The following is a 21,036-nucleotide window of genomic DNA, read 5'->3' as shown; positions in this document are numbered from 1 at the left end:
TGGCTGTTAAGGTTTCTATTTATTTATTTATTTAGGTCTTAATAGTGGAGTATTTCTCCCCCTGTTCCTATTCCTTTTTCAGCTTGGCATATAAATACTAAGACTACATGTGAGGGAGTTTTTGTGTGATTCTTTCCACACCAATCTAGACTTGAGGAATTTTTGTTGGAAAACAAGAGTCTGCAGGACATTAGACATGGGTGGAAGGAGTGGTTTTCGGGAACTTTCTGAGATGGCTCTTTACAGCCCTGCTGCAGGACACAAACGGGTTGGTACAAACTATGTATTTTTTTCTTCCATTGCCAGTGCTATTTTTTTTAAAGCCGTTCATATCTTAATAGAATAGCCTGCGAGGTCAATATGATCCATTTTAAAAGCATTTTCTTTGACACTTACTGCTTTCAACATCTTTGAGAATTCAGTTAGAAGGATTAGACTTCTTTGTTGGTGTTTTTATGAAATATAATGATATTCTCTGTAGTAAATGTATGTGACACTATTAATTTTTCTGGCTGATGCTATCTTAATTCAGAAAAGATACAATTTAGACTTGGTTTAGGTTAGTTTAAGGCCCTTAAAGGTATTTTTTTGACATATACTTTAATTTTTTGGTTTTATCATATATTTGACTTCATAATATCACTAAGCGTTTGATCTGGTGGTGAGAAAAGTTTATGATTATGATATGACTAATGAATAGGTTCAATTATGATTAATGAATAGATTCAATCATACACTTTGACAGGCCATTTACCTGAAGTGTAGTTCTCTCCCAAATAAAGGGTGATTTAGGGCTGTGAGCCCCAAAGCTTTTGTATAAAGCAACTATTTTAGCTTGTGCAAGGTATGCATTGTGTGTTAGCTCTCAGCTTTGTTCCTGTGGCCAAAAAGAAGCCATAGTAATATGCAACTAGATGATACTGGCTCTTTGCCAGAATAACTTTATTTACTATGTGATTATAATTTGCTAATTTTAAAGATTTTTATTATTTAAACACCATTATTTGTAGGAAAATATGTGGTTTTAAGACCCAAAGTTTTATTTATATTTTACTGAAAACCTTGCATCTACCTAGATGTTGCCAGTGAAATTGAAAAATATGCAAGACACAATCCATAATGCCACAAGATTCAGAATTTATTTGGGAAGTTTATTTGGGAAAGCAGAAGTATGTTCTCATGATACAATTAGAAAATCAGTTGGAAAAGACAAAGTACCACCAGGTAAAAATATAAGGAAAGTAATAGATGAATATAAGAGAAGAAAATATTTTATACGTAAGATTATAGAGATTGAAAGATGTTTTTATAGCATTCAGGCACTGTAGCTCATGCCTGTAATCCTAGCTTCTCTAAAGGCTATGATCTGGAAGATGGATATTTGAAAAATCTTTGAGACTCCATTATGCAATTAATTCCATCTCCAGTTTACTAAAAGTAAATCTGAAGAGCAAGGTAGAGAGAAACATGTGTGTTCAGTCATATGTTGAACAGGTGAGCAAAAACCAGGAGGAAAAGGAGAATGTGAATGAAAATTAATGAAATGGATTTACCATTAAATGAACCAATGGCATGACTTGCCTATATATTCAGTCTTAGACTGTGTCAAAGCAAAGTTACCATTCCTTGTCTTTTCCATATGTTTCATTTTTTTAATGATTATAAAAGGTAACATACCAGAGTCAGTTTAAGGGTTTTTAGTCCCATTTTCTCATCATAGTCTTGGTACCCTGGAACTGAGAAGTTGTCTTGAACTCTTGTGGCTCTTTGTAAATCACACTGACCCTCAAAGCCATGTAAGGACAGTGAAGAGTCTGACACGTAGGTGGAAAGTTCTGAGATGCTGTTTCTCTTGTTACTTAGGAAGAGAGCTAGGATGAGAATATAGAAGAGTCTTCTCTTGTTTTAAGTGTTTTGGTTGAAGAGGAAAAGTGTTTGACTTGAAAGCATACAGATTTCCATCCACTCCTTAATGTACAAACTTGATTACTTGAAAAATTGAGTAATAGACTTCAGTTGAATGTACTTCTTAAGAAGCAAAGTCAAGGTTCCTATAGGAGTCAGGATGAAATTCTGTATTTTATTGATTTTTTTAATTATTGGAGGCATAGATTTGTGTCTTTAGAGAGAGACCCTAAACTGACTGAATTGTATAAGCCAATCTGGTTATAAGCTCAGCAGTCAGATGTTACCTTTGAGTATTAGTGCAAAGAAAAAAAGGAATCTTCTGAGCTCATTGCTTCTCACACATCATTTCCGAAGGCCACAAAGCACAGAGGGACCCTAACCTATCTGCACAGCTCTAACTATGCTACCATTTTGTTTTCAATCTGGTATGTATGCAGAAGTTGCTCAACATTAGACCAAACAGACATAATGACAGCAGGTGTTTCTTCTCAGGTTAGCTGAGAGCAAGGAGGGCCATGGTGTCAGGGTAGAATCTGGCTACGGTTTAACATAGTGGGGGCCTTAGATCTAACCTGGCTGAGAGCCTGGTCCTCAGGCCCTTACCAAGCTTTAGGGCAAGATCATCCAGCACCCTGGATAGCTCCGAGAGCTGGGGAGAGGTAGCAGACATATATTTTAGAGAATCTCAGGCCTGTGTAGCTGGCCTCATTCATTTGGGAGACCTCTGTTGTAAAAAGAACTTAGCCATTTCAGGCTTGAGGGCTCACATGTTTTCACCAAAGGTGAGTTAGTGTTCCCACCTAATTTTGCAGTTATTTCTAGTCACCTGGCTTATTTATGCACCCTTGTTGGATGTGGCTAGGGAATGAGGAGAGTAGAGAGGCTTCTTCCTTTCTTGTCATGTGATTATTTTATCTCTGAAGTCTTCTCAGAGATTCAGTTGAGAACCAGCTAATATATTCAACTCAAAGTATAAAAGCTTTGGTGTCTACACAAGCCAGTCCCTGTGCAACAGCAGACAAGTCTTTTCGGTGGTTAATCAAGTTGTGTGAGCTTGAGCTTCAACCTATTTGATGCCAGTACAGTAAAAATTTCTCTTCCTATCACCTAAAACATCCTACATCTTTCCATTGCTGCTTCTTACTTCTCCTTCATCACTGTAGTCCAGCCACATTGACCTTTCTTCTCTTCCCCAACACACCAACATATTCTCCTTTTCAGATTCTGAGCTCACCAATACTGTTCTGTGCGTTTGCTTATAATAGCCAGCTTCTTACATTCAGGTTGCTGTCCACAGACACTTTCTCAGTCAATACTTCTGCCTTCTCTTATCAAAATGAGCATCACAAACCATTTCCTAGATTGCTTTCAAAATATTCCCTACCCTGGATACACAGAGATGACGTGTATTTATGGGATATTGTGTGGTGTTTTGATATATGTTTGTGTTGTATAATGTTCAAGTCAGGATAAACCTACTCATCTCCCTGAACATTTGTTACCTACATGTGATAAAAAAAAACATTCAAAATCTGTTCAGCTTTGTTGAGCTCTAAAACACATGATCATTATTTCTGCTCTCAGTACCGAGCAGTAGCACACTAGAACATCTTACTCCTATTCAACTGCAACTGGGTGCCGTCATCATGTCTCCTCCTCTCCCTCTCCCCTGCGTCTGGGAAGCACTGTTCTTCCTTCAGCTTATATGAGGAGCACTTGCTTAGATTCTGCATATGAGCAATATGCAAAATCCTGAGGTATTTGTCCCTGGGTTTGGCTTATGATAACACAATGGCTTAAAGTTTCTGTTCATGTTGTAAAGAAAGAATCACACACTCACACACACACACATATTAATTTATTTTTGCTGGTCCTGGGGCTTGAACTCAAAGCCTGGACACTGTTCTTTAGCTATTTTTCTCAAGGCTACTGTTCTCTACCACTTTCTCTTTTGGTGCTTAATTGGAGATAAGAGTCTCAAACTTTTCTTGCCTGGGCTAGCTTTGAACCTTGGTCCTTAGATCTTAGCCTCCTGAGTAGCTAGGATTATAGGTGTGAGCCACAAGCACCTGGCTAAGAACTTTATGGTACTCTAATGTGAATGTGTCTAAAGTGATAGCAATCATTTTAATCTATATTTTAAAATAGTTTATATTTTAAGTAGGTGTACAAAAAGGTTTCAAATCAACATGTCAGTTTGTGAGTACAATGCATCCATGTCACCCCTTTCCTCATGCTCCCTCCTCTCTTTCAACACCACTTTCCCCTTCACCTTAAGTGGTTCCATTTTGACATATGTACGTTAAATATCACAACTGTTTTCACCCACATTTCCTCTCTCCATTCATCTGTCCCATCTCTCTCCGCCCTTTTGAACCTTACCCACCCTCTCACAAAACATTTCAGCTTCCTGGTGTTCATTTTGTTTATCCATAAGTTGTTTAGAGCTGAGCTGTTCCAAGTGGAGTCCCTCAGACTTGTCTGCCTGGGCTGGCTCTAAACCTTTTTCTTAAGATGTCAGCCTTCTGATTATCTTGGATCACAGGCCCGAGTCCCAGTCAAGTGCTTGTTCCCTGACCTCTCAGTGACCACTATCTGTTTCCTCTGCCACCAGCCAGTCGTCCTGACCCTGGGGTGTGTTAATACCTGTGTCCTGGTCTCAGGCCTGGGAGTTAGTTTTAGCTATTGTTTTATTTTACTGCCACACCCTCATCAGCGCACTTGCAGTTTTATGGCAGCCATTGGTCACGCACCTGTCCACCTCACTCTCATTATTTAGATTCCCTTCCATTATCTATAACTAGAAACTTGCAATAATCCAGTATTTCTGTTTTTCTTCTTCATCTAAATCATTTGTATCACTTGCTTTTCCTTCTTATGAGCCATTCTGCAACCTGCCAGTTCTATTAGTATTTGTGCAGCAAATCACTAATCTTGCCAGTCCTCTGGACAGAATCTTTTAATGATTTCCATGACTCATGGAAAAATCCTTAGACAAAGCTGAAGGGTTTACATAATCTTGTTCTAGCTTATCTTTTTTTTTTATTTATTCTTGTGTATCTGTTTAATAGTGTTAGGTAGACAGTAGACAAACCAGATTGCTGGGACTTCCTCAAAGATGAGCGTTGAATTTCTTTCTAGATTTACCTGGAATTCTCAATAGCCACAGCAACAGAATCAGTTCTATATATTGTCCAGGAGTTGTATGTATTTGTGTGTATGTGCATGTGTGTGTAGGGTGTGTGTCAGAATTTATGTCCTCAATTAATGTCAAAGAGAAACCTGATGTAAAGAATGGTTTAAATACTTCTTAAAAATGTGTAAAAGAGAAGCAACTACTTTAGTGCGTTTTCCATGACTAACAAAATACTTAAGACAACCAACTGGAAAAGAGGAAGGATATGCTTAACTCAGTTCTGTAGGTTCTGGTCCATGGTCTTTTGGCCATGTTGCCTTTGGTAACAGTGGAGAGGCAGAATGCCATTCGCCTCATGGCTAGCATGAAAGAAGACGAAGGGGCTTGTAGCCCATATCCCACTGAAGGGCACACCTCCCAATGACCTACAAACCTCCCACTAGTCTCCACCTCTTTTTTTATTGTGAAAATACCTTATAGAGGAGTTACAATTACATACGCAAAGTCTCCACCTCTTAAAGGTTCTAACACCTGCTAAGAGCACTGTGGGTGGAGGCCAACCTTAATATTTAGCTATTTGGGGGACACTAATCCAAACTATAGCAGAAACTAGAAAAGCTTCCTTTGGTTCTCATTAATAATGTATTACAAGAGATTCCTGGATTTTACCAAAACCTTGTAAGAAAGATGTTTATTATGAAAGGTATGCTCAAGACATTTCTAAACCGGAAAGCCATGAATTAGTACAATATGGTCAAAGCATGCTGTCCAAGAACTTACAATTTAAAAGAGAACACGCTGGTACCAGTACATTAAGCTGTAGACATAGTAAACAGTGGGAAAAATATGAGCATTTTTATGATGTTGAAACAAGAATCAAGGTATTTGGCAGTGATATTGGAATTATTCATACCATGGGAGCTTGTAGACCCCTATGAGACCCAGGCTTTGCGCAATCCTTTCTGTGTTTATTAAATCCTATGTCTTATGCTACCATGAATATTGTGTTGTAGAGAGAAAAATAAAAACTATTGAAGCTGATTAGCAGAAGTTTGTATACAAGTGACCTGCCAGAGAGTTTTCGAGTGAAGGCATTTATCCTGAACGTTTTTCAAAGACTTGGTAGATATTTTCATCAGGGAAAAGCAAAGCTATATCATGAAAGCCAAACCTCACATTATCTACTGACTTTAAGCGTCTGTCACTCTTCAATGGGACAGCAAAAAAATGAGACCTGTGTATCCACTTACACAAATGCATTTGAAGAAGGTCTCATAAAGGTAAAATCCTAACCTTCCTACCTGTGAAATGGCAGTGGTTCTTCTTCTTTATTTTCCCCCTCCCTTTCTCTCCTTTAGCCAAGTGGTCTTTATCTTGGAGATAATTAAGACAAATGCCTTTGACAAATAAAATCAGTATAGAACCCCTATTTCTTGGCAGCTTTTGTGGATACAGCTGAAGCTTTCAGAGGTCTTTTAAAACCATGGCAACAAATGCCTTTGAAGGGTAAGCAAAGGTTCCAAATGTTTTTAATCGCTGGTATTTTTTATGCTACCACTTCAAGCATTCTTCTTTACTTTTTGTTCATCTGATTGAAATTAAATTTCCAATTTTCCTACTAAGTGATTCTGTTCTGGTCATGGCATGGACTATTTCTATTAAAGTGGTAGTTTGTGCCCATATATAGTGGTTAAGCTCATCAACAATTCCATTAGAAAGCCCCACTTAGGAGTGGCAATAATTTCCTACAAAAATTATAGATAGGCTTTAATGGGCACATTTTTCAAAGGGCAGTAGCTAGCCCTTCGAATGATTGCTGACACTGTTTGGACAAAACGTTTTGGTGGTGGTCCATAGTGGAATCCTTCTAAATTTTTCCCTTCTTCCTAGCAAACTACTGGTTTATATCCTTTTTGAAGAGAAAGGTCTGTCTTCCTGATTCCCACTTTGAGAAAAGTATGCTTTAAAAGGTAGGCTAATCATTTCTGAACTATCTACTCTGTCATTTCCACATAATATATTCAGATTCATTCCAATGTTCACTTACCTGACTTTGTGTTGCAAAATGTCATAGGTAAGAAAAAAATCTATTTAATAAGTCTACTATCTGCTTTGCAGAACCTTTTGCTGTTACAGTGTTACCTCCACACTCATGTATGAGTTAGCAAGTAGATGTGATTTTTTTTAAATGAAAGCTATACATTACTTGAGACAAATAGAAGAAAGCCAGGGAAATACTATGATTTTGCCCAATTTTCCACTTTCCTTTCAATGGAAGAAAAGGAGATTTTGGTCTTTTTACTTGCTAAGAACGAAAGGAACAAAGGAAAAACTTAATTATTAAATTAGAGTTTCTCTCTATGATAGGCACTTATCTTGTATTTTCTTTGAGAAAGAGTAAATGGATTTTAAATTTTATTCAAATGAACATTATCTTCATGTGATTCACTTGGCAGTTTTAAAATCATATGTTAGGAAATTCAAATTGAATGAGTAGAGAGATTTTTAAAATCAGTAGATTTTAGAATTTATAGATGAATGACAAAGATTACATTTATAAGGATGAACTTTGGGAGTTGAAATCTGAGCAAACTGATTTTCAGAGTGGCTGTACCACTTGAGCTTATTTCACTAATGGAGCCCACAATGTTTCCTTTATATACCTTAGAAGACAAGCTATCATTTCTTTTTTGAAAGTTTTTCTTATTTTTTTCTTATTTTAAAAACTATCTCAAACTAATTGTACAAAAGAGTCACCATTTACCAAAGCAGTTTATGAATACAATATATCTTGATCAATGTCATCCCTTTCATTCTTAAGATGGATAAAGTTTATAATGATCTGTTCTTGGGCACTTCAGAATTACACATAGAAGATCACATTTGAAAATGATTACAAAGGTGTTTTGCCACAGCTGTTAACCATTGCCATGATAGTATAACAAAATCACCACACAGATAGATGGTTTTCTTCATTCATTCATTCATTCATTGTGTTGGTACTCGGGGGTTTAGCTCAGGGTCTTGTGCTATCACTTGGCATTTTCCCCTTTCTGTTGGGGCTCTACCTCTTGAGCCACACCTCTACTTCCCCCTTTTTGCTGCTTAATTGGAGATAAGAGTCTATTGGAGATAAGAGTCTCTCTTTGCCTGTGTAGGCTGGCTTCTGACTCTCATCCTCAGGAACATAGGGAGAATCACTGGCCTCTGGCTCCCTCTGTATTTTTCTCTGGTTTCTAGTATAGAGATTACTCTTTCTGCTCCATAGATGCCTGCAGGGCCCGCCCACTATATTTGAATTCTGTTTCCTAGCTTCCCTTAGCACATATTCATGGTATACATGAGGAGGTCTCCCTGCCCAACCCCACACTATCTTTTTCCCCAGAGAAGGCTAACTTGTTGAACTCAGGGAATTAATTGTTGTTGTTGCTGCTGCTGCTGCTGCTGTTCGTGTGTGTGTGTGTGTGTGTTCATATAATAAATATTTATTGAACAACCATATAACCTCCCTACTTCCCCAAGTTCAATGAAAGATTCATCTGGTACAGACGTACAGACGTGAAAGGTGGTGAACATATACAGTAGACCGTACAAAGAGTTCAAAGCAGCACGAGACACGTCTTGAAGGTGTATAAAGGGACAGGAGGACCTTGCAGAAGGAAATGCTCCGAGTTCAGTGGGGTGGGAGAGGGGGACAAGAAGAATAATCTAGATGGCATCTAAGCTTCTGTCTGTCTCAGGCACATTGGAGTCACCTTCGCTAACAAGTCATGAGACTTGTTAGTGAGCACATTCCCCGTACCTCGTGATCTGCACTTTGCAGCATTAGTAGGTATATCACAACAGTGTAGACTTCAACTGCTTGTAAGAGATCTTCAGTCTCTTCCCTATGTAAATCCTTTCCTACCAGCATGAGCAGTATGTCTGATGCGTATTCAAAGGTTGAATAATACTTTATTTCCAAGATGGTGCAAACAAGATACGATTTTAACTTAATTGTGAAATGTGCCAGGGGAATGATATTAATAAAATCTAAAGATACATCTCTGTAGTAATACAGAATGCAGCAATTACGGAGGCAAAATGTACTACAATTGATTTTTTTATGATGTGGAAGAAAAACATCAGGTCCTAAGAAAAAAATTATTTAAGTAGCCCTAGCTTAGACTGTATAATATTGCTGTTTACAGAATTCTTGATTTTTTTTCTCTCCAGGCTTGGTCTTGTGAGATATTTATGAAGAACATTTGGAAACTGGCTAGAGACTGTTGCTTCTAAAGACTGACACGAAGCTTTCCTACACAAACAATCAGCAGATGAGAACCTCAGATGCACTCTTTAATTTTTAAAACCATGGCAGTAAAACTGGTCTCAGACAAGGCTGAAAATGATTTGGGTAGCTTTCTATCAATTAGATGATAGAGTGTTGAACATTTCAATTTGCCTCCTCTTCATTCTCCTTCTCCTATACTTTCCCTTAAGGATAGTACTATTGATCAAGTGATATATACCCCATCACCTGCCACTACCTTAGCTGTGTTCCTAAGGACTGTTTGAGAGTCGAGGAGAGAAGCTGGCAGGGCCAGGCCAGTGCCGGCACAGCCTTGGGATACGTACCCTTCTCCTCTTTCCTGCTCTCCTTCCAATCGCCCCTTACAAAACCACATAAGGGCACCATAGTCATGCTCCCTGAGTTGGATTCTTTTTTCCTAGAAAATAGACGTACTTTCGAGAGACCCTGTGGCAGTTGTTGCTTCTAAAATGCCTTCTACATGGCCACGTTTTCTGAATGTAAGGAAGGAGAAGGAGCTTGCATCTAACATTTCTTACAGACATCTGTTCTTTATATGAATAGGCACACTCACTCACATATGTACACCTGGGTGTATGCATCTGTGCGTCTGTGGATATCTATCTATACATCAGATAACAGATACAGACAGAGAAAGCATTATGTAGAGACTTTGGAATGTGGATAGCACAAAATATAACCTTTGATGGGCTGATGAGCAAATTGTGTTCTTTTTCTCGCCTGTATTTTTATTTTTGACAATACAATCCTTTACGTGTGTTATAAATACACCATTTTATTGCTTTCTTTTACAGCCAGTTAGCTGATTTCACGCTAGCATTTTCTCTTACTCTTTCCTTTGCAGGGAAAGAGTAGTGTGTCTCTGCCAAGTCTTCCTTTTTTATTTTCAGAGCCTGGTGACGTGAGGAGCACAAGGCCTGCGCCGGAGGGCAGCGTTCGTGTCGTTAGTCCGCAGCTCAAGTGAAATTGTGTTGGGGACATTAGGTAGCCAAGGACAATAGATTGTTATGGTTTCTGGGTTGTAGAGACATCACAGCAGCGCTGTGTGAATGACTCCACCAAGAATCTCAGCTTGGTCAGCCAGGGCAAAATGGGACAGTCCAGCACGCAAACAGTGGTCCTCGCCCTCCTCCAATCTCCACCTAGACAGGAAGCCTCAGCCTCCTGGGGGATCTGGGGAGTTCCCTGCTTGCACACCTGCTTCCCAGGAGGTCGGCACACAGTTGATCTCGGTGCTCCCCGCCAGGATTGGACACACGTGGTCAAAGTCTAGAGCAAACACTTGGTCTTGTCCACCTGACTCTGTCCTTTGCTGCAAGTCCGTGCAGAAGTGGCTTCCGAATAGAAATCCATTCTGCTCTCACTTCTTCATTCAGAAATTACATATTTGCTTTTATTCCAAAGGCGGTTGGACAGAGAATAGAGCAGCTAGAAAAACACTGAAAATGGAGTGGTTGTGTTTTTAGTGGACTGTTGATGAAATGGCGATTTAACTTTTCTTCTTCTTTTACCTACCTCCTCCTCTTCTTCCTATTTCTTTTTATTGTCTTCTCCTCTTTTCACCAGACTTCTCTTCCTCATCTTTTTTTTATTTTTGGTCAGTTGTGGGGCTTGAACTCTGGGCCTGGGCGCTGTTCCTGCGCTCTTCAGCTCAAGGCGAGTGCTCTACCACTTGAGCCACAGCGCCACTTCCAGTTCTCTAGTGGTTTATTGGAGATAAGAGTCTCATGGACTTTCCTGCCCAGGCTGACTTTGAACCCTGATTCTCAGATTTTAGCCTCCTGAGTAGCTAGGATTACAGGCATGAACCACCGGCACCTGGCCCTCATCTTTTTTTTTTAATCCTTTCTTTTCCTCCTTCTTCTCCTCTCCCTCATCCTAGTTTCCCACCTTCTGTTACCTCTTCCTCCTCCTCTTACTAAACATATATCTATAGCTTTAAGACATCATTGAGGCAGAAGACTCCCAATGCACAAGAAGCTGATGCTTTGGAGGCTGTCTGAGGTCCCAGGGGGTCTGAGTTTGGTGCTGGTGGCTGCTCTCCAGGGCCGGATGCAATAATGCAAGGGGTGTCTTCTCTGTGCTAATGTATCTCTGCCATGAGCTGCTTTTTTTTCTTACCCAAGAACAGAAACAGAGTATTTTAGAGTTTAGCAAGTGTCTTGGACTTTGTGGGTATCTTTGTTCTTTTTAGCAGCATTAAACTTTCTTACATGACTCTCACAATTCTGAATCTCCTCCATCAATGCAAATTTTAGTTTTGGAGCCCACACAGACTTTATTAAAAGCCTTTCCTTTTCATCTCCTTGAGAAAAGAACTCTTTTATTAGTATTAGTAGTAATAATAATAAATGAGTTTCTTTGCTTGTGTGTAGTTTGTGTTGTCTGTAGTGGAAGAGGCTAGGATTAAAAAAACCATGAAATGAGAGGTACAGGAAGTTGGATGGACTTGGGGAGATAGCAAATGGTCACAGGAGGTCCGGCTGCGGGTAGGTGGTGTGGTGACCCCATCTTTCCAACATGGAAACACAGGCTGCTTTGCTTACAGAGAGGTGTCAGTGATTAGAAAGGATGACCGGAAGTGCTCAGTGAGCATGGACTGGGCTTTGAAGGAGAGTATTGGATGACAGGTCCTCTTGAGATGTTGGCTTAGACAGCTGAGAGATTTTAAGCAGATGCTTCCAAACATTAAAAAAGTGATATATTTGGACATCAAGTAGTGGGACTAGAAGCGCATTATATTTGAAATTTGTTCTGTTCTGCCCTTCCTCGCAGTCCTTTCCAGTCTGATTTGTGTGTGTGTGTGTGTGTCTGTGACTGTGTCTGTGTGTGTGTGTTATCTCTGAATGCATCTCTTGTTTTCAATTGCTTCATTTTTTTTTCACCTAAGAAATTTACCTTTGCATTTTAAGCAGAAATAAAGCCACTGTTATACCCGGTCTGGTGCTTTCTTGTTTAAGATGGCTTTTTGTTTAAGCAGAATCATACCTGGGTTGAGAAATCATTGTGATTTAGAGTTTGTGGTATCATGACATTTAGATACTTTGTAGTATATTTGAGACAAAAGTAGAAAGTCAAGTCTGAATCATTTACCAAGAAATAGCAGGTTAAATAGATGTATTTCTTCAAGACTTCCTCTCTTCAACACTGTCTTTGTTTTAGTTACTAATCAAATGTGGTAGGCAGTTATAAAAAGGCATATGGGTCAGATTACAGCAGCATTCCTCTAAGAAATCATTTAGAAGGAGTCATTATATACTGTCCACTTTGTCCCTGCTAATATGGCGGCAGATGAAGAAGGGTTGGAAAAACTGGGCTTGATGTTCAGTAGCTTTTCCTTTGCCCTTTCATCGCCTCTATTATGATACACGAAATAGCATGATCATTTTTTTACCCTCAGTGCATTTTTGTGTTTGTAATGTGGATCACAGTTTGTTGCAATTTATAAAATCCTGCTAACAAAGTGATTATAACATAAGAAATTACATATCATAAATAAATTACCTTAGAAATATAGTAATCATCATTATGACTTATCTATGTCATTTAAGCAAAATCATATGTATTCATTAGAGCCTCTAGTTTTTAGTGAGCAACATCCAACTCAGACTAACTTTGGTAGATGAAGAAGGGGGATAAAAAGGATGTTAATGGAAAATTAGTTGAGTGTCTTGGCTAGCTGGGTAGACAGTATCAAGCACGTAGCTTCTTACAGATAGAGAAGACTTAGAAAATTGCTTGACTAAATCTCCTTTATTTTCTTTTATTGCTATGCTGCTTGTTTCTGTAGAGCTTTATTCTAGCCTTTCCTCACTTAAATAATGACAGTCCTGTTTAACTTGTATACAATTAGAAGTTACTATTTTTATGCTTGTTGGATGTGTAAATTGTTGACATACATTTTTCTCATAAGGAAGGGAGAATCAGACTAGTCCATTCAGCTTGTTATGTTTTTGACAGCGACAACAAAAATACAATCTTCTCTTTCTTGGAGAACAGTCCCTAGGAGAATGGGCTGTGTTCCTGTACAAGCCTTGCGTTTTTAGTAAATTTTAAAGAAGAAAGAAAGAAAAAAGCTAAACTTCATAATGACCTTTCTAATTGCTGCTTCAAAATGTGAGTTGGGAATGGCACCAAATTATTAATCAGGAGAAAGCGAATAGATTGCAAAGAAGTAATTATACCAAATTTAACACATCTTGAGATGCATTCTGTTAAATAAAATTTAGCTACTCTCTCCTGTTCAGAGTAGGAAGCCATGAGAAAAATTCAAGTTGTATGAAGCAGTAAACAGTGTCTTCTGTGTTCAGCGGTTTGACTTAATCGTTTTTGGCTTCCTTCGATTGTAGATGCTCATTGTCTTCGCAGTTCTTGAGTATAAGAGGCAAGCACATTGTCTCTAAAGCCCAGAAATGAGTTTGTGTCTAAATCACATCATCTCCAGAGACCTGTTAGGATGTTCATACTTTCTTTGACAAAGAGTAATGTGGAGTTGCTTTAAAATATATTTAGATGCCTTTTGTGAAGAGGTTTGAATCAGTTGCTACTTTTCTTATGTTTTTTTTTTGCCAGCTTTTCCTAGCATTGAAAGAATTTCTAGCTCTGACAGTTAGCCTGATGCTGAGTGCAGTAGATATTTGGGGGATAGACCTAAGAATTTTACACGATTTCTACTTGACTGTGTGAATATAGCCCTGCAAGTCAGAGGATGTGAAGAGAATTACTTAAGGGTAAACCCACATCATTCAATTACTCAGAAAATAGTAGGTAATAATACACTGGCTTGAGGCTTCTATCTTTTAGATGTCACCCCTAGATAGGGGTGAGTTGGGCTGGTCTGGAAATTTGGCACCTAATATTAATGATGGTTAAAATTTAACGAGCACCTGCCCCACCCTAGCTACCTCTGGCTTATTGGTGGTTAATTAGAGGTACCTGGTCTTTCCTACCTGGGCTGATTTTGAACCATTTTGAACCACAGTGAATCTTCAGCTCTCAGCCTCCCGAGTAGCTAGGATTACTGGCATGGTCCACTGGTGCCCTGCTTGCTTGATGGCTCTCTAGTAGTCTATTACATAGAGTCATAACTTTTGTTATATTTTTTTTTGTGAAAAGTTACACGTTTGACAGACTGTTTATAACTGTTATTTCACAGGGCCTCTGGCAGCCATGCTTAGAAGAGGTATCACAAGGCTCCAGAGAGATTACCTAGTTTGCTCAGGAGCACATGGAGTCTGGGACTCACAGCTGAGTCCAGCACTTCTAACACTGTAACATTCTGTATAATCGATTCTTATTCCTGTAATTTAGTGTAGCTGCCATGACCTCTTTGAAAAAAAAACCCAGTAGAATGTCTACTCTAGAATCCCTAAGAAACTGGGTAGCAAGTAAACATGGGCCTCAGAAAGTGAGAGAAGAAGATATATGAAGTTTTGAACTGGAAAGGCCCGCAGGGCAGGGTGACCCACAACTGTAATCCCAGGTATTCTGAAGGGAAGGCAGGAGAATCACAGCCTGACACTGGCCCCTGGGAAAGCATGAGACCCTATCTGAAAAAGCAAACTTCAGGCCGAAGGACTGGGGTCATGGGGTCATGTCTCAAGTGGTAAAACATCTGCCTAGCAAGTACAAGGCCCTGAGTTTAACTCCAGTACCACCACCACCACCACCACCACCATCAAGAAAGAAACAAAGTGACCTTAGCCTGTACAGCTTTCCTTTAACACACTAGGACCTGGTTGTGACCTGTAAATGAAGTAACATGTTCAGGCCACACTGACGGGTCTTTTTCTTTCTGGAAAAGTGGACTCTCGATTCTTTCTGGGCTCCTTTGTTCTTAACGGTTACAATGGGACGTGAATAGAACATGGGCTGAGAAGCCAAATAAGGATGATGCCCTCCTTTTTCCTGATGCCCTGGGATTCTTCCAAGGTTCTTCTCCCCGCAGGGTAATGGGACCACATAACGTTGTCGACTGAGTGCTTAGAAAAGGTGGGCTTCAATACCTGCCACTTTCCTTCTGCTGACTGGATGCCCAGGGTTCAAGCTGCAGGGTCTCTGCAGTACAGGTTGCACAAATCCTTTGTCAAGAAAAGAGATTCTCAATGCTACTCAGGGTTCAACTGACCGTGCAAGTGAGCACATGTGAATGGACATCACATCGCTTTCTGCAGAGATTGGTTTGGTTTTATCCAGCAGCTCTCCTATCACAAAACAGCTCAATGGCCATAAAACAAATGACAAGCAGCATTCCTTGAATTCTACTAATTAGGAGAAATTCTTATCTGAGGTAAGAAAGGAGGCCGGGAGTAATTCATTCCTAAGGATGACGCCAGAATGTGTAGTGGTTTGTTTCCTTAGTTTTGAAGCGGATGGAGGCACACCTCAATGGGGAAGGTGACCTCGCTCATGTTCCCATGTGCTGGGGGAGGTTCCTGCTGGTGAATCAGGAGCTCCTGACTCCTCTGTCACTGCTCTTCTCAGGATGCCTGGGAGGAAGTGTGCCTTGCAAGAGAGCTCATGAGGATGGGGGCAATCCTTGTTTAGCACCCACAGGGTCAAAAGTCTACCAAAGAACATTGAGATCCAGCAGTTGAAAGATTAGTCATGTTCTCAGCCACTCCAGAACTTGATTCAACACAGTCCTTGCCATCCTTTCCCAAAGCATTGATAGGAGGGTGGAAAAATGGATTTCCTCATGACGTCAAGAGCCAGACAGAGGCTAAGCAGAGTTCTGCTCAGGGACTCTGGGCTTTGTACTATTGATCTGATGATGGGACCGTGTGCCTCTTCTTGTTGTTTTTTTTTTTCAGCTTAGGGGGAAAAAAAACCAAACTGGAAAAGTTTGAAAATATTTCTACTATAGGGGAAAAAAAAAACCAAACTGGAAAAGTTTGAAAATATTTCTACTATATTTAGACCTCACAATTTGGGTTTTAAAGGAGCCCAAGTAGAAAGAAAACTTGAGGAACTTTCAGGGAATAACAGAATAGAGAAAGGGCTTCGGAGGTGAGAGGAATACTACCTTGCAGTGAATAATCACACCCTTCTTTTGTCACCCTTCTTACCTCTTTTTTTGATGTTTATCTGTTGTCCCAGAAGGAACAATTTTACAAGGTCCCATTCTGGGCCAGCTCAAGTTTGTGGAGCTCTGAGAGGCGTTCCTTGAAAGTGCTCCATTGTCTTTGAGATGTCACAGCAAGATGCTTGTCACTGAGTTCATTATGTGTTCCTCTATTGCAGCTGTTGGTTTGTTCATGTGCCAGGTACTTAACAACAATCGTGGTTTGGCTGCTGGATTAGACCAGCTGGGACTAAAGAAGATTATGTCATTACCCTGGCCAGAAGTTTTAGAAGATTAGGGTTTTGTGAGCACAAAGGGGCTTTCCTCTTCCATTTTCATTTCAAAATACAACTTTCCAGGACACGTTTCCATTCCTAGAATTCCTTTTTTGAAAAATATTGTTTGAAAAACATACTGAGATACAAATATTTTTTTCATTGCACTTAAAATAGATAAATAAAATGCCAAATTGAGGGGTTGTTGTCACTGATAGGATTAGCTAGAATTGACTAGTGTGAAAATATAATTTGGGATGCAATATTAAGGCATGCTGTTTTTCTTTGCACGCTATTGTGTACCAGTGGGGTTGTGAAATGGCACGTTGAATGTCCGCTCTAGATTTTTAGGAATGTGTTCACCAAAACAGCCAAATTTTATTTCATTTTCCTTGGCTCATTGCACTGGCGGTGAATCAGAGAATAGTCGCTTGAATATCTGAATAAAAATTTATTTTCAAACAGAATACTGCAGTTATTCGTTCATAGATTTCTCGTTTATTGTTCCACCATAGTTTGCTCTCCACTTTCCCATCCTTTCAACAGTTTATACTGGTGTTATAAAGCAGACATTGTTCTTAAGTGGAACTCTTGGCCTTGGGCAAAGTTGAACTTCCATGTAAGAAGGTTGTTAGCGTGGATAACGTTTCAGCCTCTAGAATGAGAAGACCTTGGGTCTTACCCCAACCCATCTTTGCTTGCTTTGTGACTTTGAGCAGCCTTGAGAACAGTTATTAGAATTTCACATAGTAATTTCTTCTTTGTGGAGATTAAATGAAATAGTCTATGGATTATGCAGTGTCTGGTATATGTTCAGTTCTGAAGAGGGTTAGTTTTCTTAACAGCGCATGATCAAACAAAACCCCGAAAGCTCTCAGGGCAGAAAATGAGCACAAGTATGAAAGTGACAAATAGAAAGAACAATATCCCCTACCTACATCTCATAGTCACTTGTTTGTGTATCCATGCTTTAAAAATTCACCAGCTGGTTTGCATGTGTAGGCATCCAACTCAAGGCCTGCCTAATGTTAGGCAAATGTCCTACCGCCCTTTGTATCCCTAGCTCTGGCTTTGTTGAGGCAATCTCCCTACTGGAACTCAGATTGGCCTTGAACTCTAGATCTTCCTGCCGCTACCTTCCCAGTGCTCACTGTTTGGAAGGATTCTTCAATCCCCTGGTGGATTTGACATTTTCTCAAAGGTTAAGTTCCAGATTCATGTTCTGACATGTTTCCCATGCCTTAGTGCAATGGCATAGACAGCCCCTGCCCCAAGGATGGACCAGTACAGCTGGTCCCTAACTCCGCATGGGGACGTGATGCACATTCTACTGGTAGTGCCATGCTTTCCCACTGTGATACTTTCCCAGGCTAGCGCTGAGGCAGTGTGATCACTTTTTCATGGTGTTGGGTGTTGGTAGTGAGTGGAAGCTGCCGGAAGACACTTGATCTTGAGGGGAGCAACTGAGAATCTAAATCTCCAGGGTGTTGTGTTACTACGCTAGGATGTTTAGTAGTTCATTAAATGAATCTTCAACTTCGGGTATTTTAAAATGATCACATGTTTATTGGAATCCTCACACGCACACCATTCTTACTCCTGGAATCTCCCACTCTCCTTGACAAACTACATCAGAGATTTCCTTTGCTCAATTATGTATAGAATCCTCTGCGTTCACATAAATGTAAAGCTGTATCAACACTTTCTTGACACGTATTCATGCGTACATGTGAAAATTAATCCAGATTTAATTTCTTGCCTGGTAATTTAAAGTGTACAATTCCTATTATTTCAGATTCTAGTAAGTCTGTTAGAATGAATGAGTTTACTCAAGAGAATCTACAGTGACCAGACTTTATATAGATGTTAGCTAAATTTATGGATCAGTCAAGTATAAGAGAAAAAGGCTCTGAAAATACAATTCTCCAGTGAGACTTTTGGATAATATTAGCTACAACTGGCTTTTATTTGACGTGTTGGTGCTTTAATATTGAAGAGTTAAGTTCTTTTGAGGATTCATTTATATTTATATGCTTTAAAATACAAACAGTAACCAAATTCTTGTGTGCTGATAAGAAATAGTATTTATTCTTTTGTGGTATAAAATCTTTCCCTAGTTTTCATAGTTAGCCTCTTGCCTAATCTCATGAAGATATCCTTAATTTTTAATGTATTTTTCCAGAATATTATGTGTTTTAGTGAGTTTATTCATAAAAATTGTAAAATAAGAGTCAATGTTACATATTTTGAATTCTTTTGGACATGAGTTAAATGCATGTATATCTGGTGAGCTTTGGACAGAACACTTTAATATGTCAAAGGGATAGTTAGAAAGCACCATTTAAACTCAGTGTTTAATTCCCGATAGTCAGATGTAATAATAAGAAATGTAATACTAATGAGAAATGTAATTGACATAATATACTTCTGCCACAGACCTGCATTATTGAGGCAAATTGATTTTCAGATTCAGGGGCTGTGGTTGAAGCAAATGTTTTTTTAATATCTTTATATTCAGTTGTTAGCTCATGTGTAGAGCACTTGAACGTTCAGCATCTCCTATAAAGTGAGTTAATCATTGAGCAGTCTGTATATTTTACATGTAACGAATCCTTCAACCAAGTTCTACTTTTTCCACAATGAATACTCTGACATTTATGAGTATTTAAATTTTCTCTGAGAAATGATAATGGACCTATTTTATTTAAATATAAGCATGCTCTCTGGTGATGGTACAGTGGTGATGGTAGTTAATGGATGAATTGAGGAAGGTGTACTATTGTAGGATTTGATGAAATCAAAAAAATATTAAAACAGCCTACGTAAAGAAATTGCTATCAGTGAAACTAGCCATATTAACCAGAATCTTAGAGAGGTGTGTTAGTTAACTTTTGGTTATGTTTGTTATAAAATACCTGGAGTAATCAACTTAAAAAAGGAGGAAGACTTAGCCAAGCACCAGTGGCTCCTGCCTGTAACCATAGCAACTCAGCAAGTGGAGATTGAGGATCTTAGTTCAAAGCCAGCTGGGACAGAAAAGTCCCATGAGACTCCTTTTTTTTGCCAGTCCTTGGGCTTGGTCCCTGACCCTGTCTGTGCTCAAGGCTAGCACTCTACCACTTAAGCCACAGCACCACTTCTGGCTTTTTCTGAGTAGTTTATTGGAGATAAGAGTCTCATGGACTTTCTTTCATGAGCTAGCTTCGCAATATAATGCTGAGATCTCAGCCTCCCGAGGAGCCAGGATTATAGGAGTGAGCCACCAGTGCCTGGCTCCCATTAGAATCTTATCTCTGAAGTGGAACTGTGGCTCAAAGCGGTGGAGTGCTGGCCTTGAGCAAAAGAGCACAGGGACAGTGTCCTGGCCCTGAGTTCAAGCCCCATAAACAACAACAATAACAAAAGTAGGAAGACTCAGAATTTCAGAGGTTTCTGTTCATGGTCCATGGTAAGGTGATATCTTGTGGTAGGAATGTGTGGTAAAGAAAACTGCTAACCTCCTGGCAGGAAGTGGCCAGGGCCTCAAAATCCCATTCCTAACAACCTAACCTCATGGAGGTTCCAACACCTCCCAGAAGTGTTATGAATGTTGGGGACCAAGCCTTTAACACAAAGGCCTTTGGGGCATGCTTATTCAAATCATGGAAGAAATTCTATTTTAGTTCAGGAACAAATTTCTATAAAGAGTAAGCTTGAAACAATTACAATATGCCGATATTTTGAGAAATCCTGTCATAAAGTCATAATAGAAAATCAAAACCAGAAAGGCATTAAACTAGAAATTGTGACATTGATCAAGATATATTCTATTCATAAATGGTTTTGTTAAATGGACAACTCCTTTGTGCAACTACGTAAAGATTAAGAAGAAAAAAAGCAACAAAAATAAAAGAAATGTAGTGAAGAGAAGTCAGGAATAAATAACACGCAACTTAATGTATCACTCATTAACTCTTCTCACTTGGAAAGAGTGAGGCCCATTTCTGGTCCCACCAGCAGAGCAGTGTTCCCTGCTTTTTTGTTCCTATGGCTCCTTTAGGACCAAGTCTTGCTAGCACAGAGCTTAGTGGTGGGGTCCTAAGGTGTAGCAGTCATTGCCCTGCGCTGGGCCATCATCTTCTCCATCATGACTTCCTTTGTGGAATCACAAGTTGTCTGGTATAGTGGCCTACACTCCCTAAGTGAGTTCTGGAAGAGCAACAGAGCCTACATTGCCCCTAGATAGGATGTTTTTGTTTGTTCTATTAACTAGTCCCTTGGGCTAAATCTAGGGAAAGCGTATTTCCAAGATAAAGAAGATCCTGTGCAAAGCCCTAGGACTGAGATAGAGCCTGGCCTATTT

General features: G+C 39.5%; 1 protein-coding gene across 2 annotated transcripts in view; it reads left to right on the top strand.

Annotated features, from left to right (window-relative positions):
* Esr1 (estrogen receptor 1) overlaps positions 1 to 21,036 on the top strand; it is a 239,358-nt gene that overhangs the window by 39,531 nt on the left and 178,791 nt on the right. The gene's annotated exons all lie outside the window — the stretch shown is intronic.

Source organism: Dipodomys ordii, unplaced genomic scaffold (genome assembly GCF_000151885.1).
Source record: "Dipodomys ordii isolate 6190 unplaced genomic scaffold, Dord_2.0 Scaffold98, whole genome shotgun sequence".
Taxonomy (NCBI): Eukaryota; Metazoa; Chordata; class Mammalia; order Rodentia; family Heteromyidae; genus Dipodomys; species Dipodomys ordii.
The sequence above is the reverse complement of the archived record's forward strand: the minus strand, read 5'-3'. Positions and strand labels throughout refer to the sequence as shown.